Raw genomic sequence first — 12,091 nt, forward strand, 5'->3', positions numbered from 1 at the left:
ATTGGTACCGGTTGGTGGCACCAACCGGGACCAATGCCTCTCTTTAGTCCCGGTTGGTGTCACCAACCGGGACTAAAGGGGTGCATTGGTTCCGGTTGGTGCCATGAACCGGGACCAATGCTCTGCCTATATAAGCAGCACTCGCGAAAATTTGGTTCAGTTTGTTCTTCCCCGCCGCCTGACGCTGCCAGGCTGCCCGTCTATCTCCGCCTCGCCGTCGCCGTCGTCGCCCCGCGCCGTCCCGCGCCGCCCCGACGGCATCGCCGCCCCCCGCCCCGCTCCCCGTGCCCCGCGACGCCGCCGGCCCCTGCCCGTCGCCGCCCCGCCCCGGCCCATCGCCGCCCCGCCCCGGCCCGCGCCGCACCTCACCGTCGACCATCGACGGGCCGCCCCGCCCCGCGCCGCACCTCGTCGTCGCTGTCGCCGTCGCTGTTGCCGTGAGCAAATTTTTTGCTAATTTAATTTGATGTTGGTAGTAGTTAATTTAGATGTGTAGTTAATTGAGTTAGATTTTGTTAGATTCTTTTTAGATTTTTTTGTAGGTCATAGATTTTTTGTTAGATGTGTAGTAATTTAGATGTGTAGTTCATAGATTTTTTTGTTAGATTTTTTTCATATAGTGTAATTAATTTGTCCATATTGTGTTAGATTTTTTTTTGTTAATAGATTTTTTTGGTGATATTATTGTTGAATATGCATGTTTGTATGTTCATATATATGCAAAGATCGAATATGTCAAATTTTTATGATTTTTTTCTGTTCATAGAATTTTTATAATTTTTTTCTGTTCTAATTTTGTTCATAGAATTTTAATGATTTTTTTGTTCATAGTATTTTCTTTGTCAATTTATGTATATGTTCATATTGTATATGTATAGGAAAATTGTGCATGATCAAAGTCATTTATGAATATGTTCATATTTAGAATAGAGGAAAAAGGAAAAAATAAGAAGAGAAAGTGTTTAATATAATTAGTTAGAAAAATAATAGAACTATAGTTAAACTAGTTTATTTTTAGTAAGTACTACTTTATTTTATTTGTAGTAAGTGCATCATACATATTTGAACTAGCTAGTTGATTTAATAAACTACTTTATTTTACTATATATAGATGTAGTTTGTTTTTAGTAAGTACTACTTTATTTATTTATAGTAAATGTTTAGTAGTTGAACTAGTTGATTTAATTAATAAAACTACTTTATTTAACTATATATAGAAGTAGTTCCCGCATTGACGTCGACGATGCCTATCCCGCATCCTCGTCGTCGTCGACTCGGCGGTGGAGGCCTGCTTGATCAGGGCCATGTTCGGGACTGGGCTCCGCCGGGCTGGTATTTGGAGGTGCTACCTTCCGGGGGACGTAGGTTGGTGAGGAGGAAGCCCGTTGTTGACCCGATCCTTATTTGGTGGCGGTCGCGTGGGCCAGTGATGGTGCCGAGGCTTCCGGACACCGCGGAGGTGGTACGTCACCGTGTCAGCGAGGAGGACGAGCACGTCCGTCGCTACATGGTTGCATTGGAGGGCAGGTTCGACAATACCTGGCAGGTTCTTCAGGGATCTCACTGGAGCTATGATCATGTGATGGTTCCTTATCTTTGGGTGTCCACCGCCCGCGACGATACCCGTCGGGCGCTACGGTTCTACATGTGTTAGCGATGCTATATGTATGATAGTATTCGAGGAGTATTAGTGATGATATTTGACAATGTACGAACACAAGAGATGATGTAGTTTTGGTTATAATTGAATGCATGCTAATTTGAATACTAACTTATTTTACGATTTGATTTTGCTTATTGAATGCTCATATTGGAAAAGTACTCCTACTTTGAATGCTAAAATTGAAGAGCACTCTATGCAGAAATCTAGGAGGCCCCTCCATCATCCACACCGTCGTGCACTACAAGAAATATGTAAACTTGTGACCACCACTATTGGTCACTGAAAGGTCATGGTTTTTCATTTGCGACCTTTTTGTGACCAAAAACAGAAGGTCAAAAGCTGGCGGTTGTAAACTGACTATAGCGACCTTTCTTCTGGAATGGTCGTAGACGTTTATGACCAAAATAAGTCTACTGTGGCGTTTTGGTCACTAGCAACCTCCCCAGGCCATGTAGGCATCCAGCGTGGCAAACTGATGTGGCACAAGATTCACCCCGGTCCAATTCGGTTTTCTACATGGGCCTAGCCCAACAATTCGGCCTTTTTACTGTATATTTTCTCTATTAATTTTCTCTAGCTACATGGGCCTGGCCCAACAATTTGGCCTTTTTATTTTCTACGCATGGCCTTTCGCGGTCCATTTCATTTTTATTTTCGAGGATTTTTTGTGGTCCAGTTTTTAGATGGGTCCCAATTGTCAGAATTTTCCTGGCAGTGGATCCAAATCGCTTTTTCAGCAGTATATATCAAACAGAAAGAAGAAAAGAATATGAAAATCTTCAAATAACAACCAAAATAGGTCCCACACATCAGATATTTCAACATTGCTCAGATTATTTTGGTAAGTGGATCCCACTAAGCAGGTTTCCATTTCACAAATTTTTAAATCATTATTTCAAACAAAACAAAACAAACATAATTTATCATATCTGTTACAATGTCACAATCTCTACAGCCTATTACAGTCAAACAGAACTAACAAATCACTAGCATCATGGCTTTGCACTTGGCTTCATGGCTTTGCACTTCAAATTTGTCCTGGTGCTCCTGTAAAAGAGTGAACACAAATACTTCCAGCATTAGTGTACTGCTACTGGTCAGAACCAAACAAATGCAATGGAAACAGAAATGTAAGCAGGAAAGTACTAGAAAGGGCAAATAAAACAACAGACTTGCATAGTGAAATGTTTGCTTTTACAAATCTTATAGAATAATTTGTATAAATTATACATTTAATATAGGCTTCATGAAGATGGGTAGAAAAAGAAGGTACTTCAACCACTTTGCACAACAAGATCACAAGCAGGAAACAATGAGGAGACATTACAAAGTTTGTGGTGGAGAACATGTGTAGCTTCAGCAGCACCATGCATGTCCACAAGCAATATGTTCCTAATAGATATTAGCTCATCTCAATTTACTTTCTTAAGTTTCTAATATTTGACAATAAAAAGAGACCAATAAATCATGTTTTTTCTTGACTAGGCCACAATTAGAACTCACAAGCAATATGTATAATTTCAGGCAATGGTGTGTATGTAGACTTTCACTTGTCACTATATTGTTGAATGGGAATCAAAAGCATCCATTTTAGTAAACACAAGTTTAAGTTGTTGCATGATCATGGACAAGTTTAAGTAAACACAAGTTTAATTTGCTGCATAATCATGGACAAGTCACACAAAATTTCAGTAAATTGTAGATGCTCAAAATTTCAGTGAACTTTGCATAATTTTGCATAAATATTACTACTGCTGGTCAGTGATTGTTTCTTAAAAGTGAAAAAGAAATAGAATTCCATGGCAAACAAGCTTGTAGTTTACCCTATGCAAAAAAATGGCATTCAACATCCAATTCAAATTCAATGAAGTTTAACTGAATGTGCAGTTTCACCATAGTCCAATTTATACAACCCCAAGGTCAGAAGTTTACCCTAAATACAATTACAACATTCTAGAAAGAAAGAAAAAACTAAAAGCATCTACTGGATTAATTCAGAAAGGCACACCACAATCAGACTGAGAACAAACCAAAAACATGTGTGGAGCCGAGCTACAGATATAACAGAGCTGATGGTTCACTTCATTGTCACACGCTAACTGTTGAGCATGACATGCAAATATATAGTATCATGTTTGCAGATGCATTAAGATCATTAACCAAACAACTCAGATCAGGTCAAATCATCAAACCAACTCAGAAGAGGGCAAGATCATCAATTCGGGATTGCAGACATGAACATCTCTAGAGAGCACAGGTACAGAAGTAAATGTTGGTGAACTGATCATTCGATGGTACACTACAAGAATCAAATAGCATGCTGTATTTTAGTTGAGCTATATGGTGAATAGTTCATCAACTAGGCTGGGGCGAACAAGCATAAATGCACGTATGGTGGGGCATAATAACAGGGCAGTACAGATCGGTATTTGAGCAAAGGTGTATCACAAAATAACAACCAACAAACAAAGGGTAGCACACAAATTTTGCTGCATCGTACGTTCTGAAAATGTGATATGTCATTTACTGCTATGCAAGGGAGCAAAACCAACATGTAGAGAAGGGACTCGATCTGGTTGTCCCAGCTCACCATTCCCGTTGCCGTACATCATACATCTAGCTCCCCCTGGAACAGGTTCAGAAATCAGATGGTTCTTTGGTCAGCTACCATGGAGGGATAAGTATGTGCCATGAGATCGACGAGGAATAACTAGGGAAGGAGTTACCTTTGCGAAGCATGAATGGACACAGAGCAGTGCAGAGCAGTGCATGCCATCGCAGAGGTCTTGAGCACGGCGCTGCGCGAGTTCTTCACCGTCTTCAAGATCCTCAGCACCACCTTCTCCCTGCCAATCAGCACCCGCGGACGGACGGACGATTCTCATGGTGAAACTGTCACCATGCAACCTACAAATCTTCATCCAGACAAAGATGAACCAGGAATTAGCACATTGACCTGGTCCTTTTTTGGGGGTAAAAGGAACAAGGCCAGGTTTTTGAAGACATGTAACGCCAGCCAACGCAAATTCAGTCATAACTAATCCATTCCTCCCCCAAAAAAGAACCTGGAAACAAAACCAACAGCCAGAAAACAGAAACAAGACCAGGTTCCTGAAGTAGTAATCAGACACAAAATAGTGGTACTATTGTCTAAATCACTTGCCACAAGTAGTAATCAGACCAATTTATTTGAACTATTGCTTCACGGACATTTGACTTCGCATGCATCTTGAATCAAGCAATGTTTGATAGTAGTACTATATTAACCCCGATGACGTGAGGATTGCCTATCTGAACAAGAATACCGTACTACTTTATGCAAGCAGCAACCGCCGATTTCGTGCTCTGGGAAACTATGACCAAGAATCGCACATGTCCGGAGCAACATTTTGACAGGAGTAGTATCGTACCTCTGGATGGTGTCGAGGCCGCGGCTGCCCATGACGATGGTGTCGATCTTCTACTCCTCCAACACGTCGCAGAGCTTCTCCTTGGCGTCACCCCAGTACACCTTCGCCACCACCTTCAGCTGACGATCAGGCCGGAGAGCCAGTCAGTCCATCTTCCTCCATGCTCGATCGATCACATCAGAGGATCGGAACACCTCCCGCGCATATACAAAAAGCAACATACCTTGAGCTAGCGCGCGGCAGTGTCGAGCATGTCGAGCACCTCGGTGTCACAGGTCACGCCGTAGTTCTTCATCACCTCCGGCTCCCGGTACTTGGACAGAGGGATGAGCGCTGCGGGGGAGCCGATCGAGCACGCGTTAGCTTGAGATCGAAGCGAACAGAGGGGTGGGTGTGTCGGAGCACTTACGGGATCCGGACTTGGCCCAGACGGCGTGCTTGGCCTCCTCCCCGCCGTGGCGCTGGACGTGGAGGACGACGACGGTGTCGCCCTGACGGAACAGGTTCCGGACGGCCCACTCTAGCGCCTGCTTGCTGCTCACCGAGTAGTACATGGCCCCCATCGAGAGATGGTGGATGCGGATCCGGCGCCGCTGTCGTCGTCCCCGTCCATCCATCCATCCATCTGGGGAGGGAGGGAGGTCACCGGTGGTGATGGGGTTGGTGGAGACGGTCGCCGGTGGGGTGGGGTTGGGGGTCGGCCACGGCGACGACGGCGGGATTGGAGGAGGGGAGCTCGAGTGGATCTCCAGCCAGTGAAGGGTGGGGAGGTGGCGCCGGTAGCGGAGTGGAGGCGGTCGCCGATGGCTGGTTCACCGGAGGGGGTTCCAAATCGAATCATGGGGAGACGAGGAGGAGGAGGAGAAGGTTAGTTGGTCGGCCGACGGGTATGAAGTAGAGGATGTCGCCGCGAGTCGAGGAGTGGGGGAGGAGGTCGCCGACGGGGCCGGGGCTCGGTTTGGGGGAGTGGCGATCGGTGGCATGGCCGGGTTTGGGGTTGCGGGAGAGGAGAGGATGGATCTGGGGGACCGAGGGGAGCGAGGGAGTGGGTGAGTGGGGGTGGCGGCGGGTGAGGATCTGGGAATCGAGGGAAGGGTGGGTGGTTTGATTAGGGTTTTTGATTCTCGGGAGTAGCTCCATCGTTGGATGGATGCGTGATGGATGGCTCAGATTGCGTCCAATTTGGTGATCCGCGTGAAAGTAGTTCCTCGCGTCTCATTGGCCGGCTATCTCGCACTTGAATCCTAAAATTTTGGACCCCAAAATTTGAATTTTTGTAAACATAACAATGTCATAGTTTGTCAAAATGATCTCATTTTTTTTCATAAGTGTGCATCTTAGAATGGCAAACGATGCCATAGCTCAATGGCTTTCATTTTCTTTGCACAAAAAGATGATTTTCCATTTTTCGAGTGCATAAAATGGTTTTTGCTATGAATAAGCTACCAAATATTTGTTCCAAAATAGCATAACTCCATTTTTCAAAAATATTAGACCATATTTTATGTAAAATTGACCAAATAGTTACATGTCAAAAGCTTTTGATCCACCTCTTATAAAAAAACAAATTTCACCCATTCAGTGGGAAGCGGGGAAAATTTGAACCAGAATTTGTTCAAATGATCTCATATTGTGCACAAGGGTGCATATTGGAATGGCAAACAATGTTTCCTAAGAAAGTTTTCATTATCTTTGGACGAAAAAATCATTTTCCATTTTCCGAGTGCCCAAAATGAGTTTTTTTGTGAAGGACCTACCAAATAATTGTTGCAAAATTGTATCAAATCATTTTTCTAAAATACTAGGCCATATTTAATGCACAATTGACCAAATGGTTGGGTGTAAAAAGTTTTGATCCACCTCTGGTGAAAAAGACAGATTCCCGCCGATTCAGTAGGAAGCGGGTCAAATTTGAATTGTAGCTGCCTTATAGTTTGCTCTTTATTTTTTTCCAAAAATCATTTCTAGGTACATAAGTATCTATTTAATTAGAGAAACACCAAAGAAGTTCCAAGATTCAACCACTAACTAGGAACGGTCATTCCTGTCGTTTTGACCGCATTTTGAAACGAGCATAAAAAATTCAAAAAAAATCAAAAAATTGGAAAACCTTCGTATTGTGTCATTATATGTGACCAAGTTTTCAGAAAAAATAATAAACTTGTAATACGGCAATTCTTTTAAAAAAGTGTTCTCAGAAATGAGCTATCATGTGTGAAGATTCATGGCTATCAAGTCAAATGATCAATCCTATGGCCACATTCATGGCATAGTTTGTTTAAATGACCTCATATCGTGCACAAGGGTGCATCCATAGTTTCAAATAGCGAAGATAGCATCCGCTATTGCGTCCGCAATAGTGCTAGCGCAATAGCGCATGCTACTGCTCAAATTAAGTGCCATTACTTTTTGTTAATGATATAGAGATATACACAATAATCTAGTGCTTTACAAATCCGCTACGCGGACATAGCGCCCGCAATATCGCCCGCTATCCGCATTCCGCTACATGGACCCCAATCCGCTACCAGTCTGCTATCCGCTATTTAAAACCATGGGTGCATCTTGGAATGACAAACAATGTTGCCTAAGGAAGTTTTCATTTTTGTTTGCACGAAAAATTCATTTTCCATTTTTTCGAGTGCCCAAAATGAGTTTTTTTGTGAAGGACCTACCATATATTTGTTGAAAAATTGGACCTAATCAATTTTTTAAAATGCTAGGCCATATATAATGCACAATTGACCAAATGGTTGGGTGTAAAAAGTTTTGATCCACCTCTGGTGAAAAAGACAAATTGTCGCCGATTCAGTTGGAAGCGGGTCAAATTTGAACTGCAGCTACCTCGTAGTTTTCTCTTTATTTTTTCTAAAAATCATTTCTAGGTACATAAGTATGTATATAGTCAGCGAAATACCAAAAGTTTTCCAAGATTCAACCAGTAGCTAGGAACGGTCAAGCCTGCCGTTTTGACCGTATTTTGAAACGGGCATAAAAAATTCAAAAAAAAATCAAAAATTTGGAAAACCTTCGCGTTGTGTCATTATATATGACCAAGTTTTCAGGAAAAATAATAACCTTGTAATACAGTAACTATTTTTAAAAAGTGTTATCAGAAATGAGCTATCATGCGTGAAGATTCATGGCTTTCAAGCCAAATGATCAATCTTATGACCACATCCATGTCATAGTTTGTTCAAATGATCTCATATTGTGCACAAGGGTGCATCTTGGAATTCCAAACAATGTTGCCTAAGGAAGTTTTCATTTTCTTTGCATGGAAAATTCATTTTCCATTTTCCGAGTGCCCAAAAGGAGGTTTTTTTGTGAAGGAACTACCAAATAATTGTTGCAAAAATGGACCAAATCAATTTTATAAAATACTAAGCCATATTTTAATGCACAATTGACAAAATGGATGGGTGTCAAAGTTTTTGATCCACCTCTGGTGAAAAAGACAAATTGCCGTCGATTCAGCTTGAAACGGGTCAAATTTGAACTGCAGCTGCCTCATAGTTTGCTCTTTATTTTTTACAAAAATCATTTCTAGGTACATAAGTATCTATTTAATCAGAAATACATGGTTTGATGGCGAGACATCGAGGTTTGGACGGTGGTCGAGGGCCCCAACTCTAGAGCGCGTAAGCTCGCATGCCCGCCGCGTGGTCACCGCGTGACTGTGGCGTTGCCATGTGTTCTGGGCAGCCTAGGTATGTCTAGTGGGTTGGGCACTCCCCAGGTAGGTGCTAGGAAGAAAATCACAACATAAGATTCTCACGAGGAGATCGATCGATGCTCAAACATGAATAAGCAGCCAAGTGTTTGATTTGCGGTACGGGAAATGCACATGGCTAATGGGCGTGAGTTTTGGCTGAGGATGATCAGTTACTAAGAAGACCGTCTTCACAAATTTTCACCTCAAAAGGAGGAGCCTAGGTGGTACTTGCTTTGCAAAGTACCACACTGGACATAAATACGAATGTTGAAGCTGGGCTCAAAATAATGAATGGATTGAGCTGACATTGGTGGATGATGGTTATTTGGGCATAGGAAAGCACTATAGAAAATGGATACCATTTGGACATGCCAAAGTGGTACTTCCTTCACAAAGTGCTGCTTTGAACAGGATAGGAAAATGAATATTGTTGAGTTATTTTTGAACTAGGCAAGGAAGGTTTTTGACATATTTGATGAAGATATGATCCAAACAATTTATGAGATTTTTTTGGGAATTTTTGAAATAACAGAAATATAGGTGGCTTCACAACCTAGGGCAAAAAATGACACATGGACATGACACATACGCAAAACTGATGAGATGGCGCCTAGTCATCACAACCCACCACAATCTACAAGGCTATGACCATCTATATTGGTCGTTAACAACTAGAAATAAGGCAGCGGACCTGCACTGTTTGCTTTGTGACCATTTCGTGTAAGGAAATTACGACCTTTCTGACCAAAATGGTCGCAATAGTTTAGGGTTTGGAGCCCCCCGAACAGCTTTTGACCAATTGGTCTCAAATGGTCATAGATCCATGATCAATTCTTCCAGGGTCACTGACATAAGGTCACTAGTTGACATATTTCTTGTAGTGGTGGGGGTAGCTTCTCCTTCATTCCCGTGTGCTAGACAATTTGGTGTAATAATGCACTCGGGAATGAAAGGAGGAGCTACGTACCATCACCGATAGTCAACCCATGATTAATAATAATGATCTAATTTAGGTTTTTTAGTACATATATTTAATTGTACAAGTTTAATATTTGAATTATGAAAATAGGCCGGAAATGTCGTACCCGGACGACGAAAACCGCCCGGGGGAGTGCGACTGGTGCCACGACGACCGAGGTATATGTGACAGGTTCATTGAGCTGGACGAAGATCGGCGCTTCAGCATTAAGCTCGAGGAGACCTTCGATGTTCATACGGTACGCAACGATGACAATAGTTTTTTTCGTAATTAAGCACGACTTCAACTATTTTAACGTGTATTTTTCATCTATTCCAATTTGACTAGCTTATCCCATGCTATGCAAGACGCTATGTCTTGGAGAGGATGGGTTTTAAAGACCATGAAAGTATGGAAACCAAAACAATTCTCCTAAGGACCCATCATGGTGTGGATTTTAAAGTAAAGCTGTACAATGCTGAGAGTGTAACCCATTTTGGTTGCAAAAATTAGGAAGCACTTTGCAAGATGTTTGGTTTTGATGGGGGCATGCTTGTCACCATGGATCTTGGTGATCCTACAATCGAGCAAGACAATATGGACATTTGGGTCCTTGTGGATACACCTCCAATTCTTCCCCCATGTGAACTTAACATGGTTATTAAGTAATTTATATTGTTTAGTTCAAAATAGTTAACAACTTATTTCCATTGACAACTTATTTTCATTCTTCAAAGAATGTGCGGAAGATGGTAGACAAAACCCACTACACCGATGGCTCTGAATTAACTTATAAGGAGAAAAATCATCTGATCACATTTTGTACTAATCTTGAGAATTACAATGTCTATAAATCAAACTCCTCGACATTATGGTCAATACGTGCCACTGGTGCACGTGTTGAACTACGGTAACTACCATAGAATTACCCTGGTAAGATTTTTTACTATTACGACATCCGTGCATCTTTTTGCATACTTCTAAAACTAGTATATCATTGCTAACTACGAAGTTATTACTATGTTTTTCAACAGATAATCTCGAATGATTGTGTGCCTCATCTGATGTATACGCACGATCGCCTTGATGTTTTGAACATACAACCAGGTCGTCCTATGAATCTCAACTGTCCATACAGGATTTCTAAAAGAAGTGGAGACATGACAATCAAAGAATGAAAAAAAAATATGGACAGTCGTAAGGAGCTTCTTGGAAGCAAAGGAAAGTGAAGCGCAAGAATTGGAGACATGATGATCTCCATTCTTCATAATGGAGAGTCAGTGTCTATATTGTTTTATGCTATTTTATCTTAAGTGTGTTTAGGTCTACCTGATACTGATGATGTGCTAAGAACAATTATGTAGGGTTGGGTTCGATGAGTATGAGTATGATGATCGTATGACTTGTTATTAATAACAAGTAGAAGTTGTATGATGATGCATGATTAGTAGGACTTGTTATTATATATGATGATGTATGATGCGGACATGAAGAGTTATTATATATCAGCGGGTGAAATGGACATAGCAGTAGTGTTGGTAAACCAAGCACGAAGATAAGAGAGGACACTTCTCTATATTAGCTAGCTAATAACAACCTAAATTAACCCCCAAAACCCCTAAACCAGCCACTTTCAAAACAAAAAAAAACCTAAGCTGCAGCCAGCTTCTAACGCGTGGATGCCTTTTGGTCCCGGTTTATGTCACCAACCGGGACCAAAGGCCCCCCTGCCTGGGCTGCCCGCAGCGGCCACGTAGATGCCCATTTGCCCCGGTTCGTGTAAGGAAATTACGACCTTTCTGACCAAAATGGTCGCAATAGTTTAGGGTTTGGAGCCCCCCGAACAGCTTTTGACCAATTGGTCTCAAATGGTCATAGATCCATGATCAATTCTTCCAGGGTCACTGACATAAGGTCACTAGTTGACATATTTCTTGTAGTGGTGGGGGTAGCTTCTCCTTCATTCCCGTGTGCTAGACAATTTGGTGTAATAATGCACTCGGGAATGAAAGGAGGAGCTACGTACCATCACCGATAGTCAACCCATGATTAATAATAATGATCTAATTTAGGTTTTTTAGTACATATATTTAATTGTACAAGTTTAATATTTGAATTATGAAAATAGGCCGGAAATGTCGTACCCGGACGACGAAAACCGCCCGGGGGAGTGCGACTGGTGCCACGACGACCGAGGTATATGTGACAGGTTCATTGAGCTGGACGAAGATCGGCGCTTCAGCATTAAGCTCGAGGAGACCTTCGATGTTCATACGGTACGCAACGATGACAATAGTTTTTTTCGTAATTAAGCACGACTTCAACTATTTTAACGTGTATTTTTC

At 42.1% G+C, this 12,091-nt stretch overlaps 1 pseudogene; it reads right to left on the bottom strand.

The window, feature by feature from the left end:
• Positions 1–4,271: 4,271 nt before the first annotated feature.
• Positions 4,272–5,636, bottom strand: LOC123067886 (uncharacterized; annotated as a pseudogene).
• Between the last annotated feature and the right edge of the window lie 6,455 nt (positions 5,637–12,091).

This window comes from Triticum aestivum, chromosome 3B (assembly GCF_018294505.1).
Source record: "Triticum aestivum cultivar Chinese Spring chromosome 3B, IWGSC CS RefSeq v2.1, whole genome shotgun sequence".
Lineage (NCBI taxonomy): Eukaryota > Viridiplantae > Streptophyta > Magnoliopsida > Poales > Poaceae > Triticum > Triticum aestivum.